We start from the raw sequence: 18,948 nt of genomic DNA, 5'->3' as shown, positions 1-18,948 counted from the left end.
CAAATTCTACAATGATACAGTACATCCTACCATAATTGAACTTTTTCTCCAGCATAATGCTAAAAGATAGGGCTGTTAGTTTCTGATACCACTTAAACAAAAAAGTGCTACACTGTGGCAGATACTATTTCAAGTGAACCTCTTTTGGAATATTAACAATAACTTGGATGATAAATGCTTCTTTTTCTCTCTTCTAATGGAAATTTGATCACCCAGAATACTATGTATCAAAATATTTTATTTTATTTAAGTTATAAATTAGATTTTTGTGTAATTTAAATTTTAAAAAAAACATTATTTATAACAATGAAACTCAGTGTTTCACTAAATGTTTGACTGTAGGAAATTGATGATATTAATTGTGGACTATTTAAACAATGTAATGTCATCTTGACTGAAATGGAGAGTCCGTTGGGTATTATCCCATTTTATAGCCATGTCTATTAAGATTTAAACAAATGTTTCTCAGAATGCAAGATAAATATCGCATTGGTGACCCTAACATGGTTTTAGATGGTACAGAGACACAGTATTATTTAAAAATAAATCAAATAATGAGAAACTTGGTCCCTTTTAATTTCCCTTTCAATTTCTGTAATGCTAATTTTAACTATTTTCTAATGCCAAATAATCTCCCTTTTGATTAAGAGAAGGCTTATTGTTAATAATTATTTAATTTTGAATAGTTATAATATAGTGGATACTTACATAGCATGTTATTATATGCCAGACATTATTCTCAATCCTGACATTTATTAACACATTTAATCTTCACAGCTGTGTCAGATGACCTATAGAAAGGCAATGCTATTGTTTTATTTCACTGTAAACTTTTGTGCCCTTACCTCCTACATAGAGTAAATGATACTTCTATTTAGTTTTTAATACATGCATTGAGGTTTAAAAAATCAGTTGATTAAAAAGAACATCAATCTGATAATATCTAATTATACAAGAGGTCATCAAAGGGATAGGTGTGAGATTGAAGTTTGGTGACCATGGGTCTAGAATAGCAATTCCCAAAATTCTAGATGCATTCACCCAAAGAGCTTGTACCCAAAGAGCTCGTTAAAATATAAATTCTGATCCAGTAGGTCTGGTGTGAGCTGAAAAGTCTGCATTTTTAACGAATGCTGCTGGTGTGGACTCAACTTTGGAACTTAGATCCTGTGGACTCAGGATCTAAGGGCCTGTCAGCTAACTCACCCAAGCCCATTCAATAGGTGAAGATAATGAGGGGAGACTAGAGTTGGACCCTGGTTACTTGCACTCTGATGTAACATCATTGCCTATCATGCTAACTCATTTGATAATGCAAAATATTCATCCACGATGTATCTGAAGAAACTTCCGGGACTCATTATATTTCCCATCGGTGCTGAATCAGGAAGATTTGTAAACCACTTTTATAAAACCCAAATCCTCCAAACAATAGGATTAACATCAGCTCCAAACAATTATTTCTCTTTTATTGAACGAGAGTACTTTCCCCCAGTCAGAATCCATAACCTATAATTTGAGCTAATGCAATGACATCTGATCCACTTCCCTTTTAAAGGATGGCCATTTCTTAATTGCTCTTTAATCAAATCTTTTAATTCCTAACTCACCTTACTGGAAGCTTACTGGATCAAATGCCTTCAGACTGCAATAAAACTTATTCCTCCGTTAGACAATCAGACCCATTCACCTCATTGGCACTGAACTTGTCAGCTAAAACAAGGTGACAGAGCCTGACATTACACTGTTCGCTACAGTAAAAGTCACGCAGCTATCCGTGTTCTGCAGCTGCCACGTCTCCTTTATAAAATATTCATTCACGCTATGTCATTCTTTATTCAGCTGCCAAAAATGAAACAGTTGAGGAACCTTCAAGTCATCAGAATGCAGTCGTTGCCCATGCGGGCATATGTCATCGCATCTACAATTAATTTGGAGCGTGCATGGAACAAGGGTCCTCGTCCTGCTGTCAGTGGTTTCAAAAATGATCAGGAAAAAGTGGCCTGGGGACACCTTCAGACCAGGCCCTTTTTCCCTCACAGTGGTGAGGATGAGATCATATACATTGGAAAGAAACATTTTTGTTTTCAATTGTGGCAAAATATACTGAACAGAAAACATACCACCACAACCATTTTAGGTGCACAATGAAGTACATGGACATTATGGTGCAACCCATCCCCAAACCTCTTATCGTCTTGAAAAACTGAAACTCTGCCCCCATTAAACAGAAACTCAATTCCCCTCCTCCTCTCCTCAGCCCCCGGCCGCTGCCATTTTCCTTTTTTGTTTTTAGAGCATGACTTCCCTAGACGCCTCACACAGGTGGAATCTACAGTATTTGTCTTGTTTTTGACTCGCTCGTTTCATTGAACATAATGTCCACAAGTTTCATCCATGTCAGATTGGCCTTCGTTTTTCAAGGCTGGATAATATTCGACTGTAGGGAGGGACCACGTTTTATGCATTCGGCAATCAGTGTACATTAGGGTTGTGCGCACATTTTTTTCTAGTGTGCATAATGTGGATATGAGCATGGGTGTGCAGATATCTCCTCGAGATCTCACGTTCAAATCCAGACCATTCTCCACAGCGACTGTACCATTTTACCTTCCCGCCAACAATGCTTGTGCGTTCCAGTCTCCTCACATCCTCACCAACGTTAATGATTTTCTGGGGGGTTGTTTTGTGGTGTTAGAGTAGCCATGCTAATGGGGTAAGGTGGGATCCCAGTGTTGGGGGAGGAATATCTTTATAAAGAAACAGAACCGGGGCACCTGGGTGACTCAGTCAGTTAAGAGTTCAAGTCTTGATTTCCTCCCGACTCATGAACTTGGGGGTCATGGGATTGAGCCTGGTGTCGGGCTCTTCTGCTTGACATTCTCTCTCTCCCTCCCCCTCTGCCCCTCCTCACTGCTTGTGCTTTTAATTAATTAATTGGTAGTTAATTAAATAAAATATTTTAAAACAAACAGTACCCAATGGAGATAGCAAGGAGTAGATGGGTTTTGGTATGTGCTCAGTAGGCAAAGACGACATGTCCTGCCCTTGGAGATCTCATGATCGAAGGTCAGGGATTTTATAAGAAAAACAGAAGCTGAAGAAGTTCTATCTGGCCAGGGGCTTTTGGATAATCACAGCCACTCAATTTGGTCTGGCCTTAGCCCTCATAGAAAGCCAATGATTCCCAGAGAAAGCTTTGAGGCAGTTGGGATTCATTCCAACCCATTTCTAAAGCAAAGAAAACATCTCAAATCACTCTAGCGTGAGGGAAGAGAATCATGATTTTCAAATAATATGTCATTGTTACAGCTTTTCAGAGTTTTGTATGTTATTTTATTGCCTTGACAAAAGAAAACTATCCTTAATTCCTCCCTTAAGCTCCACAGTATATAAATATATTTCTCCCTTGACCCCAAGTGGAAACATGAGTGAAGGGAATTATGACTTAAAGCTGTATAAGTTAGTTATCATGGGAATAATGCTACACAAACATACATATACACACTCACAACCAAATTCAGCACTTTAGGACAAAAGTCATTCCTTCTTATAGGTAGGACTTAAGTCAACTTGGGCCTAGTTAGTCTGGGCTGGGCTGGGCTAGGTTGAGCAGCTCTGCAGTGGGCTGCCACCCCAGAGTGGACTAGGGTATCCTCAGGTCTAGGAGACCCTTCTCCACATGTCTCTCATCCTTCTGGGACCAGTGGTCCAGCCAGACATGTGCCTCTTCTGGCAGGAGCAGAGGCACAAGAGGAAAAGCAGGTATGCCATACTGGTGTTCTCCAAGGGATACTGGCCAAAGAAAGTAGAGCTCAGAGACAAAATATGAGAATGAAACAGTGGCAAAGGGGTAGGTGCATATAGGAGAGAAGAAAAGGGGTCATTCCTTCAGTCTGCCATCTCAGCAACCGCTTCCTGCCCCTTCTCTCCATGCATCCACTTTCTGCAGAAACCAGAAGGAGAGATCTCTCCTCCATGATTCCAGGCTAACAAGAGTTAGGTTGTTCCATTCCCTCCTCCGTTTATGGGCATTCTCCCCTCTGCCGTACAGGGTATCCTTTTTCTGGCCCTTTTGTTGTGAAAACGGAAGTTGCTCTCAAATAGAAATAATTTGGACTCCGACAGAATATAGAAAATATTCAACTGCGTGCACAGTAGTAAAAGCACTCCTTCTTCCTTCTCTAAGAACTTTTCCTGGGAAGCAGTATTCTGTGCTCACTGAGGTCCAAGCTTCCCTCTCAGTCGCTCTGAGCACCAGGAATAGCAGCACCCAGTCACCGGCGACAGCAAAGGACTCTTCTAGACGGCCAGCGAGTCAGCCAAGATGAATAGAAAGGCCCATGTGTGATTCATTTTCTGTACAGCATGTGTGTCCTTAGAACAATACAAATAAATTCTCTCAATTGCCCCCAGTCTTGGGACATATGTAGAGAATCTGCTGGTTTTGCAGAAGAATTTAAATTAATAGGTGTGACCTTCCAGTGACTCGTCCTGCATTCTCATAAATTTGTTCTGTTTGCTAACAATGCTCCAGTGAGAGACACTCTGGAAGTTTCTAGCATGAAAACCCACAAATTTGACACGATTTTATAATTCAAGGAGTCTATTAAAAATAAAATAAAGCCGGGACTGTAACTTCCCAGGGTGCCTTCATGTTTTGGTGGTGTTTGAAAATTATTCATAAAATACATTTTGGAGTCAAAATCCACCCCCTTCCTTTTTTTTTTTTTCAAAAGCAAATTCTGTGGTGGTGTTATTAAACACCACGTAATGTCCTAACAAATTGCTGATGAGTACTTCCTGCAGACCAGCTGTGTGAACAGCATTGCTGGTGGAGAAATGAGAATGTTTTCTGATGCCTTCTGGAGCCCAAGCTGCAAAACTAATATTTCTATGTTCATTTCTTTCTATTTTCTTCTGTTGTGCATGATATTGGAGGCACAGCCGTTGGAATTTGACAGGAAGGGAGTATTTAAAACACAGACAAAATGGCTCTCTTCTCTCGAGCATGTCAGTACATTTGTGAGAATCTGTCAGCCACTGGCATCGGCCCTCTTTGTGCGGTTCTCAGTTTTGCTCGCACCTCCTAAAATAAAGCTAATATACTCAGTATTCAGCGTATTAAATTCTGCAAGTGGCACTGAGTTGAACTGTAATATCTAGTGAAGCTTCCCTCCTGGAATGCACACTGCCTGCTCTCAGGGACCTTGACCCATTTTCTTCTATGTTCTAGCCAGTGGTTGGCCCACTGTAGGTATACTCAAAAACTATTCATTCAATAAATAAATGAATGGAGGCTCTACATCATCACTTCCATTCTGAAAGTATCTCAGCCAGTTGAGAAAGCTCCTTAGCCATATGATGAATCACTGGCTGCAGAGAAAATGTTCTAACTCTAGCTGGCATTCAGGGCTCTCCACATTCCAGCTGACCATCTCTATGGCTTCCATATGCTGTCTGGGAGCTACTTTGTGGAAACAGTACAGTGTAGTAATTAAGGGCTAGTGCTGGTGTCCTACTAGGACCTGGTTCAAATCCCAGCTCCATTTACGCCGGCTATGCTGGTTTGAGAAAGTTCCTCGGCATCTCCCATTCTCAGTTTCTGCATCTGTTGGAGAAAATAACAGCAAAAACTTCATCTGGTCCATGGGAGGTTTAAATGTGTTAACATATGTGCAACCAGTATGTTGGACAGATGTGAACGTGGTCATAATCAAAATCCTACTGCATTTTTTTTTCCTGTTGTCCTTTAAACTGTACTTGTTGGGAGAAATCCCTCCTTGCTCCTCATGAAAGAGGAAAAGTCAGTTCCTGTCTTCAGGATAATCAAGGTTTGTTCAGGGAAAAAGGTAAAATGCTGCTGATGGAAAGACAAGACAGACCCAACTACTCTGCCTTGCAGCTTCAGGGAATCCATTCCAGAGGTCTCTCATGGGTCCTGTCAGCCTGGGGGTGGGGAAACTCTTCATCATTCTTTTCATAGAATTGTCTCTCCGGTCACCTGAATTTATTGATTGATTGATTGATTTTGTTAAGATTTATTTATTTGTCTGAGAGAGAGAGCAGGGGTGGGGGGACAGACAGAGGAAGAGAGAAACTTAAACAGACTCCGTGCTGAGTGCAGAGCCCAACATGGGGCTTGATGCCACAACCCTGAGATCACAACATGAGCCAAAACCAAAAGTTAGACACTCAACCAACTTCAACCCTAGTCACCTTAATTTCTAAGTGGGAGATGAGGCTCAAGAGCTTTGGAGCGGGTTCTGGATCCTTTCCTTTAAAAAATCTCCATAAGCAACTCACACCCATTATTGAGATCTGAGAGTCACTGTGTTGGCAGCGCAGGTAAAACTTAAGCCAGTGAGCCTCATTATCGTACCTTGTTACAAGCCTAAAGCACTTCCCATAACTTTCATGTAAGTGCTTCAAAAGCTCCTCATCCTCTTTAATGTCCTTGGAGGGAGACTGTCTTCCAGCAGATGTTTCCACTCAGAAGGGCCCTTCCTGCATTGTTTCAACTCAAGATGTGATTTGAAAACTGTGCCGGCCCACACGTGACAAAGAGGGCTGCAGGACATCCAGCCTAAGACCTAGCGGGAAGGGCTGAGAGGAGGCTGGGAGAGGAAAATTGGAAATTCTTGTTGCAGCAACATTTGAGTTGAAGCTGGAAGGATGGATAACACTCAGTTCTAACAGAGACAGAAGGTTCCAGCAGGGAAAGTCTACACTGGCAATTAATCTCCTATTAACTTATAACATCTCAAACGATCACTGACATTTTTCTTTTTCTATGTTTTGTTTCACATGAGAATGGTTTTATTTTCTTCATTACATCCATTAGAAGCACCTACCCACTCAATTTGTGCTCTTATTATATCATATATGTTCTCTAAGAAATGTTTCTAGGAGAGATAATGTTATTGGCCTCCAATAGTAAGGATTTCTATAAGCAGATCCCTAAATCGTTTGTAATTAGTGGGCTGTGATTAAAAGAAGAATCCTTGACTCTTTTTTCCGGCACCCTTCTGGATCAGGGTCAAGGTCTGTTCAGCTCACTTCCTCAGGGATATACTACAGGATGAAGTGAATGAACAGGCCCCTTGACGAATACACCTGCTGATCGGAAAATTCTGAAGCTCACCAGTCCCTGTGTTTGTCTTCTTCTCGGGCCCTTAGCAAAATCTGAGCATAGAGAGAAATGTAATCTCTCATCCCTTTTATAGTGAAGATGTTGTAACATGGCTGAGTTATGGCCAAGAGAATGTAGGCAAAATGGTACCATACACACCTCCTATACCCAATCTTATCTTACCTTACCTTACCTTGCCTTATCTTATCTTATCTTCCCTCCCCTCCTCCCCTCTTTTCTCCTCTCCATTCTCCTCCCCTCCCCTCCTCTCCCCTCCCATTCTCTTCTCTTCTCTCTAAAGGTCCATGGAGGCCTCATATTGAAGATGGTTATGATGGAAGGAACCTGAGGGCCTAAATAACTATGCAGAGCAGGTCTCCACCTATCCCTTCCTGTCAGTCAAGAAAGCATTGGAGAAAAGTAGAGAATACTTGTACTCAGGAAGATGAGGCACATAGGTGAATTTTTAGTTGTTTATTTTTAAAGACACACATTTATTTTAATGCATGATAACAAGTATCTTCTATTTATTGTAAATTTATTTGCAGGAGTGATTCAAAATTTTATCTTTATTGAATAAATATTTAACTAAAATATTGAGTAAATAATATGTGGATGTGCATATGACAAAATAAAATTTAAGGATGGAATTCCAGGCAATATTGCCTTAGAAAAGTATAATTTTTAACCTTATTGGTTTTAACACTGTGATTTTTTTTTTTTTTTTTTTTGAGATCACTATTCTATGAGTAGGCAGAGAATGGCTCCTCCATGGGGATGATATGTCTTCCAGGTTACACTGAGGAAAACAGAAACTATAAAGGTATCTCAACAGAGAGAATTTAATGTAAGGAATTAGTTTAAAGGGCATTGGAAAATTGGGGGGTGCCTGGATGGCTCCGTGGGTTAAGCATCCAACTCTTGATTTCAGCTCAAGTCTTGATCTCAGGGTTGTGAGACCAAGCCCTGGGTATGGAACCTGCCTAAGACTCTCTCTCTCCCTCTCCCTTTGCCCTTCCCCACCCCTCTCTCCCTCTCTAAACAAATAAATAAATGGTGTTGGCAAATTGAAAATCTAAAGCAGGGCAATGATGTCCCAGAGAGATAGTAACCACACCCACAAGAAGGTAGAGGGACAGAAGTGGTGGAGTTATAAGAATCTAGAAGAAGCCTCGGGAATAGTCCCCATGAAGCTGGTACTCAATCTTGAGGAATGAGACTGGATGGATTTAGTGCCATAAATGTTTGGCAGAGGAATGATCACTACCTTGAATGGTCCTAAATCCCCAAGGGGACATATAAAGGTCACTTTTTGGTATGTGTGCCCACTGATTTTCTAATTGAGTACCAAAGAAGTGATGGATCTTTGGTCACTCTTCTTAACCTCAGTATCAAACTGTAACTCATTTTTGGGAAAAGACATCATCCTATGATTTTTCCATCATATAACCTTCCTTTTCATTATGTAAGGACAATTTCTGCCTGGGTAGTCTTCCCTCTAGCCAATGATCAGATTGGTGTACAGGTACCTGATATGTGACCGAAGACAGAAAAATAACCCTAACAACAGAACCAAGCTCCTGGGCAGGGCAAAACTGGCCATGGATAGAGACAGACTTGATGCCTTGTGGATGACTCATGGGGTGGGGTCACCTTGGTGATATTTCAATGCTCGATTTCCTCTTTTTTGTGGTTTTGTATTTAATAGGATAGACAAAGCAAGCCCATAATAATAAAATTAACTGTATGAACCTACATAGCAAAATATTTATATATGCTTAGAAATCCAATCACTTTTTTTTTTTTTTTGTATATGATTTTACAACAATACTGGCAAAAATTTAGGAGCCAAAGTGGTACTTTCAACCTACGAGGGTGGGCCAGAATCAGGTTTGGGAAACAGTTGTTACTGACATTTTGTTTACAAAGACACAGAACTTAGGCGTTCAGAACATGGGCTCCAAAGACAGATTGGGTGGGCTTGAATCATAACTCTGAAGCATATTAGGGGGCAAAGTTACTTAACTTCACTGTGATTCAGGTTTCTCATCTGTAAATGAGGTTAATAATAGGAGGACTTTGATGACAAGTGAGTACATGTGTATAGAATGTGCTGTATTTTTTTGTGCTTCCTCATACACACACATTTGAAAACCCAAATAAGATCATGATAATAATAAATTAAGAGTCACAATCCATATAAACTGCATATAACATGCCATTCTCTGTGCTCGGTGCTTTTTATACAGTTTCAGGACAAGTCCACGAAGTAGAAATCGTTAGCCTGGGGTCTGATTTCTCTACAGCAGAGGAAGCTATGATTCTTTTATAGCAGAAATAGGAATCTGTACAAGGTACCAAAATGCAAGTAATGGATTTGGGATTTGAAGACTGGTTTCTCTGATTCCAAAGCCTCTGTTTTTAAATCACTAGGCTCCATTGCGTCAATCTTCAATTATAGAAAAAAATTTTAAAGTAAATTATAGTATATCCATACAAAGGAACATTGTACAGTTATAAAAAGTAGTGTTACAGAAGTATGATTATTTGTATTAAAAGAGAGACAAGCTATAATCTTGGAAAAAGAAACAGATTGCAACATAGAATGTTTACTTTGATCACATTTTTCTTAAAAATGCAAATGTGTACGTACTCAGAAAAAAATTGAAGGTGTTTATAGAAAAATGCATGATGATTATCTCTGAAGAATTGGGGTATTTATTATCTTTTGGAGAGCTATGTTTATTTTTATAAAAGTGAACATATATTTCCGTGGAAACCCATTTATACTTTTTTCTTTAAATCATTTAATTTTGTAGATTGCTATGTTAGAAATGCATGTAGCTATTTAGAAGCAACCTTGAATAAATATTTCATTAAATTATAAAATATTCTTGATACAATGGGCATACTATAATCATGCTTTTCACTATGAACTCAGTTTTATTTTAAATAATATAGGGGCACCAAGGCAGCTCAGTTGGTTAAGCATCACACTCTTGATCTCAGCTCAGGTCTTGATCTCAGGTTCATGAATTCAAGCCTCACATTGTACACCACTCTAGGCATGGAACATATTTAATTTAAAAAAACTAAATAAAAAATAGATACAAATATAATTTTAAATATTACTAAAAGCAAAATATTATGTGTTGGAAATTTCTGGATATGAAATTACAACTGATTTTTTTTCTTATACTCTTCTATAGTTTTCTAACTTTCTAGAATTAGAGAAAAACATGGTCAGAGTATACATTCTATTTCACAACCAGCTGCCAGAGTAGCACACCCAGATGAGGAATGTGTTGCAGGAAAAATCCAAATAGACCCACTGGGCATTATGATTCTTACTTGGTCATAGGAACAACCAGAAGCAACTATCCTTCACCCTGGAAGGGATGGCTCCTTTTTTTTTTTTTTTTTTTTAACGTAGGCTCCATGCCCAGTGTGGAGCCCAACTTGGGGCTTGAAGCCATGACCCTGAGATCAATATCAATCAAAATCAACCAATATGAGGAGTCAAGATGGCGGAGAAGTAGCAAGCTGAGACTGCTTCAGCTAGCCGGAGATCAGCTAGATAGCTTATCTAAAGATTGCAAACACCTGAAAATCCATCGGCAGATCGAAGAGAAGAAGAACAGCAATTCTGGAAACAGAAAAACAACCACTTTCTGAAAGGTAGGACCGGCGGAGAAGTGAATCCAAAGCGACGGGAAGATAGACCCCGGGGGGAGGGGCCGGCTCCCGGCAAGCGGCGGAGCAACCGCGCACAAAATCAGGACTTTTAAAAGTCTGTTCCGCGGAGGGACATCGCTCCAGAGGCTAAACCGGGGCGAAGCCCACGCGGGGTCAGCGTGGCCTCAGGTCCCGCAGGGTCACAGAAGGATCGGGGGTGTCTGAGTGTCGCAGAGCTTGCGGGTATTGGAACGGGAAAGCCGGCTACAGAGACAGAGCCGACAGTAAGCTCGCAGCTCGGGGTGACCTTGAACCGGTCGCAGGCTCGGTGAGCTCGGAGCGCGGCCGGAGGTCAGGCAGACGGGAGTAACTGGGCGCTGTTCTCTGAGGGCGCACTGAGGAGTGGGGCCCTGGGCTCTCGGCTCCTCCGGGCCGGAGACCAGGAGGCCGCCATTTGTATTCCCGTCCTCTGGAACTCTACGGAAAGCGCTCAGGGAACAAAAGCTCCTGAAAGCAAACCCGAGCGGATTACTCACCCCGGCCCCGGGTAAGGGCGGTGTAATTCCGCCTGGGGCAAAGACACTTGAGAATCACTACAACAGGCCCCTCCCCCAGAAGATCAACAAGAAATCCAGCCGAGACCAAGTTCACCTACCAAGGAGTGCGGTTTCAATACCAAGGAGAGCAGCAGAATTCCAGAGGAGGAGAAAGCCAAGCACGGAACTCATGGCTTTTTTCCTGTGATTTTTTTTAGTCTTGCAGTTAATTTAATTTTTTCTTTTTCATTTTTTTTTTTTTTTCTCGCCTTCGGGTAAAATTTTTTTTTTTAACTGTTACCTTTTTCTTTTTTAACGATTTTTTACTAGTTTATCTAATATATATATATATTTTTACATTTTTCTTAGGTGTTTTCTTTTTTAAAAAAAATTCTTTTCTTTTCTTTTCTTTTCTTTTTTTTTTTTTTTTTTCTTTTTTCTTTCTTCCTTTTTGAACCTCTTTTTATCCCCTTTCTCCCCACTCACGATTTTGGATCTCTTCTAATTTGGCTAAAGCATATTTTCCTGGGGTTGTTGCCACCCTTTTAGTATTTTACTTGCCCCTTCATTTACTCTTATCTGGACAAAATGACAAGACGTAAAAATTCACCACAAAAAAAAGAACAAGAGGCAGTACCGAAGGCTAGGGACCTAATCAATACAGACATCGGTAATATGTCAGATCTAGAGTTCAGAATGACAATTCTCAAGGTTCTAGCCGGGCTCGAAAAAGGCATGGAAGATATTAGAGAAACCCTCTCGAGAGATATAAAAGCCCTTTCTGGAGAAATAAAAGAACTAAAATCTAACCAAGTTGAAATCAAAAAAGCTATTAATGAGGTGCAATCAAAAATGGAGGCTCTCACTGCTAGGATAAATGAGGCAGAAGAAAGAATTAGTGATATAGAAGACCAAATGACAGAGAATAAAGAAGCTGATCAAAAGAGGGACAAACAGCTACTGGACCACGAGGGGAGAATTCGAGAAATAAGTGACACCATAAGACGAAACAACATTAGAATAATTGGGATTCCAGAAGAAGAAGAAAGTGAGAGGGGAGCAGAAGGTATACTGGAGAGAATTATTGGGGAGAATTTCCCCAATATGGCAAAGGGAACGAGCATCAAAATTCAGGAGGTTCAGAGAATGCCCCTCAAAATCAGTAAGAATAGGCCCACACCCCGTCACCTAATAGTAAAATTTACAAGTCTCAATGACAAAGAGAAAATCCTGAAAGCAGCCCGGGAAAATAAGTCTGTAACATACAATGGTAAAAATATTAGATTGGCAGCTGACTTATCCACAGAGACCTGGCAGGCCAGAAAGAGCTGGCATGATATTTTCAGAGCACTAAACGAGAAAAACATGCAGCCAAGAATACTATATCCAGCTAGGCTATCATTGAAAATAGAAGGAGAGATTAAAAGCTTCCAGGACAAACAACAACTGAAAGAATTTGCAAATACCAAACCAGCTCTACAGGAAATATTGAAAGGGGTCCTCTAAGCAAAGAGAGAGCCTACAAGTGGTAGATCAGAAAGGAACAGAGACCATATACAGTAACAGTCACCTTACAGGCAATACAGTGGCACTAAATTCATATCTCTCAATACTTACCCTGAATGTGAATGGGCTAAATGCCCCTGTCAAAAGACACAGGGTATCAGAATGGATAAAAAAACAAAACCCATCTATATGTTGCCTCCAAGAAACACATTTTAAGCCCGAAGACACCTCCAGATTTAAAGTGAGGGGGTGGAAAAGAATTTACCATGCTAATGGACATCAGAAGAAAGCAGGAGTGGCAATCCTTATATCAGATCAATTAGATTTTAAGCCAAAGACTGTAGTAAGAGATGAGGAAGGACACTATATCATACTCAAAGGGTCTGTCCAACAAGAAGATTTAACAATTTTAAATATCTATGCCCCCAACGTGGGAGCAGCCAACTATATAAACCAATTAATAACAAAATCAAAGAAACACATCAACAACAATACAATAATAGTAGGGGACTTTAACACTCCCCTCACTGAAATGGACAGGTCATCCAAGCAAAAGATCAGCAAGGAAATAAAGGCCTTAAATGACACACTGGACCAGATGGACATCACAGATATATTCAGAATATTTCATCCCAAAGCAACAGAATACACATTCTTCTCTAGTGCACATGGAACATTCTCCAGAATAGATCACATCCTCGGTCCTAAATCAGGACTCAACCGGTATCAAAAGATTGGGATCATTCCCTGCATATTTTCAGATCACAATGCTCTAAAGCTAGAACTCAACCACAAAAGGAAGTTTGGAAAGAACCCAAATACATGGAAACTAAACAGTATCCTTCTAAAGAATGAATGGGTCAACCGGGAAATTAAAGAAGAATTGAAAAAAATCATGGAAACAAATGATAATGAAAATACAACGGTTCAAAATCTGTGGGACACAACAAAGGCAGTCCTGAGAGGAAAATATATAGCGGTACAAGCCTTTCTCAAGAAACAAGAAAGGTCTCAGGTACACAACCTAACCCTACACCTAAAGGAGCTGGAGAAAGAACAAGAAAGAAACCCTAAGCCCAGCAGGAGAAGAGAAATCATAAAGATCAGAGCAGAAATCAATGAAATAGAAACCAAAAAAACAATAGAACAAATCAACGAAACTAGGAGCTGGTTCTTTGAAAGAATTAATAAAATTGATAAACCCCTGGCCCGACTTATCAAAAAGAAAAGAGAAAGGACCCAAATAAATAAAATCATGAATGAAAGAGGAGAGATCACAACTAACACCAAGGAAATACAAACTATTATAAGAACATACTATGAGCAACTCTACGGCAATAAATTTGACAATCTGGAAGAAATGGATGCATTCCTAGAAACATATAAACTACCACAACTGAACCATGAAGAAATAGAAAGCCTGAACAGACCCATAACCAGTAAGGAGATTGAAACAGTCATTAAAAATCTCCAAACAAACAAAAGCCCAGGGCCAGACGGCTTCCCGGGGGAATTCTACCAAACATTTAAAGAAGAACTAATTCCTATTCTCCTGAAACTGTTCCAAAAAATAGAAATGGAAGGAAAACTTCCAAACTCATTTTATGAGGCCAGCATCACCTTGATCCCAAAACCAGACAAGGATCCCACCAAAAAAGAGAGCTATAGACCGATATCCTTGATGAACACAGATGCGAAAATACTCAACAAAATACTAGCCAATCGGATTCAACAGTACATTAAAAAGATTATTCACCACGACCAAGTGGGATTTATTCCAGGGCTGCAAGGTTGGTTCAACATCCGCAAATCAGTCAATGTGATACAACACATCAATAAAAGTAAGAACAAGAACCATATGATACTCTCAATAGATGCTGAAAAAGCATTTGACAAAGTACAACATCCCTTCCTGATCAAAACTCTTCAAAGTGTAGGGATAGAGGGCACATACCTCAATATCATCAAAGCCATCTATGAAAAACCCACCGCAAATATCATTCTCAATGGAGAAAAACTGAAAGCTTTTCCGCTAAGGTCAGGAACACGGCAGGGATGTCCATTATCACCACTGCTATTCAACATCGTACTAGAGGTCTTAGCCTCAGCAATCAGACAACAAAAGGAAATTAAAGGCATCCAAATCGGCAAAGAAGAAGTCAAATTATCACTCTTCGCAGATGATATGATACTATATGTGGAAAACCCAAAAGACTCCACTCCAAAACTGCTAGAACTTATACAGGAATTCAGTAAAGTGTCAGGATATAAAATCAATGCACAGAAATCAGTTGCATTTCTCTACACCAAGAGCAAGACAGAAGAAAGAGATATTAAGGAGTCAATCCCATTTACAATTGCATCCAAAACCATAAGATACCTAGGAATAAACCTAACCAAAGAGACACAGAATCTATACTCAGAAAACTATAAAGTACTCATGAAAGAAATTGAGGAAGACACAAAGAAATGGAAAAATGTTCCATGCTCCTGGATTGGAAGAATAAATATTGTGAAAATGTCTATGCTACCTAAAGCAATCTACACATTTAATGCAATTCCTATCAAAGTACCATCCATCTTTTTCAAAGAAATGGAACAAATAATTCTAAAATTTATATGGAACCAGAAAAGACCTCGAATAGCCAAAGGGATATTGAAAAAGAAAGCCAACGTTGGTGGCATCACAATTCCGGACTTCAAGCTCTATTACAAAGCTGTCATCATCAAGACAGCATGGTACTGGCACAAAAACAGACACATAGATCAATGGAACAGAATAGAGAGCCCAGAAATAGACCCTCAAATCTATGGTCAACTAATCTTCGACAAAGCAGGAAAGAATGTCCAATGGAAAAAAGACAGCCTTTTCAATAAATGGTGCTGGGAAAATTGGACAGCCACATGCAGAAAAATGAAATTGGACCATTTCCTTACACCACACACAAAAATAGACTCAAAATGGATGAAGGACCTCAATGTACGAAAGGAATCCATCAAAATCCTTGAGGAGAACACGGGCAGCAACCTCTTCGACCTCTGCCGCAGCAACATCTTCCTAGGAACAACGCAAAAGGCAAGGGAAGCAAGGGAAAAAATGAACTATTGGGATTTCATCAAGATCAAAAGCTTTTGCACAGCAAAGGAAACAGTTAACAAAATCAAAAGACAACTGACAGAATGGGAGAAGATATTTGCAAACGACATATCAGATAAAGGACTAGTGTCCAGAATCTATAAAGAACTTAGCAAACTCAACACCCAAAGAACAAATAATCCAATCAAGAAATGGGCAGAAGACATGAACAGACATTTCTGCAAAGAAGACATCCAGATGGCGAACAGACACATGAAAAAGTGCTCCATATCACTCGGCATCAGGGAAATACAAATCAAAACCACAATGAGATATCACCTCACACCAGTCAGAATGGCTAAAATCAACAAGTCAGGAAATGACAGATGCTGGCGAGGATGCGGAGAAAGGGGAACCCTCCTACACTGTTGGTGGGAATGCAAGCTGGTGCAGCCACTCTGGAAAACAGCATGGAGGTTCCTCAAAATGTTGAAAATAGAACTGCCCTATGACCCAGCAATTGCACTATTGGGTATTTACCCTAAAGATACAAATGTAGTGATCCAAAGGGACACATGCACCCGAATGTTTATAGCAGCAATGTCCACAATAGCCAAACTATGGAAAGAACCTAGATGTCCATCAACAGATGAATGGATCAAGAAGATGTGGTATATATACACAATGGAATACTATGCAGCCATCAAAAGAAATGAAATCTTGCCATTTGCAACAACGTGGATGGAACTAGAGCGTATCATGCTTAGCGAAATAAGTCAAGCAGAGAAAGACAACTATCATATGATCTCCCTGATATGAGGAAGTGGTGATGCAACATGGAGGCTTAAGTGGGTAGAAGAATAAATGAAACAAGATGGGATTGGGAGGGAGACAAACCATAAATGACTCTTAATCTCACAAAACAAACTGAGGGTTGCCGGGGGGAGGGGGTTGGGGAGAAGGGGGTGGGATTATGGACATTGGGGAGGGTATGTGATTTGGTGAGTGCTGTGAAGTGTGTAAACCTGGTGATTCACAGACCTGGGGATAAAAATATATGTATATAAAAAATATATGTTTATAAAAAATAAAAAATTTAAAAAAAAAAAAAATCAACCAATATGAGATGAGATCAAAAGTCGAATGCTTAACCCACTGAGTCACCCAGGTGCCCTTTCAAAGTGGTCTCTCAGCACGCCCTGGGCCCATGAAATTTCACAGAGCTAGAAGCCCCCTGTATATTAGTCAGATATATCCCCCATGTTGGACTCACAAATAACTCACCAAAAACTCTAGAGTGGTCACTACTTCATGCTCACTGGGTCCAATCAGTATGATGCCATCAACCAAATAGACCAATGTGTTGTTGTATGTTAGGGACAGGTGATCAAGATTCTTGCAAACTACTTCGTGCACAGCTAATAATACCTCCAAGGTAGGACAGTGAGGGCACATTGTTGGCCTTGCCAACTGAAAGCAAACTGCATCTGGTGGTCCTTGTGGACAGGTCTGGAGCAAAATGTGTTCGCCAGATCAGTAGCTGCCTACCAGGTCCTAGGGGGTGTGTTAATTTGCTCAAGCAGTCAAATCACATCTGGTGCAAGTAGCTGCCATTCACCACCTGGTTCAGCTTACAACAATCCACTGTCATTCTCCAAAAATTACTTGTCTTCTGCAGAGGCCAAGTGGGAGACTTGAACTGGGATGTAGTAGGATTCACCAGTCCTGCATCTTTTAAGACCTCGATTATGGCACTGATCTCTGTAATAACCTCCAAGGAAGTATGATTTATTATTTCCCTGGGTAAAGGCAGTTCCAGTGACTTCCACATGGCCTTTCTCGCCATAATGGCCCTTGCTGCATAGGCAGGAAACCAACATGGATATTTGCTTGCTGCTAAGTCTGTCTGTTCCAGTTATGTATTCTAGAACTAGGAAATTAACCACAGAATGGGTAAGGGAGCCCACTGGACCCACTGTGACATAAACCTGAGCTAAACCTCCATTGGTCACCTGACCCTTCTATGCTCCAGCTGTGAGTAGAGGGTCACAGTGATACTAGGGTCTTCTGGAATCAGTGTAAGGTCAGAGTTAGTGTCCAGTAGTCCCCAGAATGTCTGATTTCCCCCATGCACAGTGACCCTGATAAAAGGCTTATGTCCCTTCAGGGAAGGCTGGAGTTAATAGTATATATATATATACCCATACACACACACACACTTGAGTGGGCTGGGGGATGCCCAGACGGCTGGTAAAGCTGGGGGTATGTCTGGGTATGTCTGTGAAGGTGTTCTAGAAGAGATTAGCATTTGAATTAGACTTAATAAAGAGGAACACCCTCACCAGTGCAAGTGGGCATCACCCAACCCATTAGGAGCCTAAACAGAGCAACAAGGCAGAGGAAGGACAAATTCTCTCTCTCTGCTTGAACTGAGGTACTCATAATTCTCCTGCCCTTGGACGTCGGTTGGCTTTCCTGGTTCTTGGGCTTTTGGACCCAGACTGGGATTTATACTATTTATCTGTGTTTCTCAGGCCTTTGGACTTGGGCTGAACTATACTACCAGCTTTTCTGGTCGTCCAGTTGCACAGGACAGATTATTGGACACTTTAGCCTACGTAACTGAATGATTCAATTCCTATAATAAATTTCCTCTCCTATGCATACACGTAAATCCTATCATTTCTGTTTCTCTGGAGAATCCCGACTAATACACAGAGCCTGGGACATCTAAGATCAAGGGACCAGCAGATCAGGTGTCTGGTGAGAACCTATCTCCTGGCTTCTTGATGACAGTCTTTCCATCATGCCATCACCTGGCAGAGAGCAAGGAGTGAAAGCAAGAGTGCGAGGACACCAATTATGGAGAAGCTGCTTCTTATAAGAACATCTCCCAGAGGTGCCCCCCTTCCAAACACCATCACACTGGGGCTTAGAGTTTCAACATAGGATTCCTAGAGGCTGCAAACATTCAATGCATAGCAGAGGACATGCGGTGGAGTGGGGTGGGAAGGGGGAGGAGT

The sequence above is a fragment of the Mustela lutreola genome, chromosome 9 (assembly GCF_030435805.1).
Source record: "Mustela lutreola isolate mMusLut2 chromosome 9, mMusLut2.pri, whole genome shotgun sequence".
NCBI lineage: Eukaryota > Metazoa > Chordata > Mammalia > Carnivora > Mustelidae > Mustela > Mustela lutreola.
Note: the sequence above shows the minus strand (reverse complement) of the source record.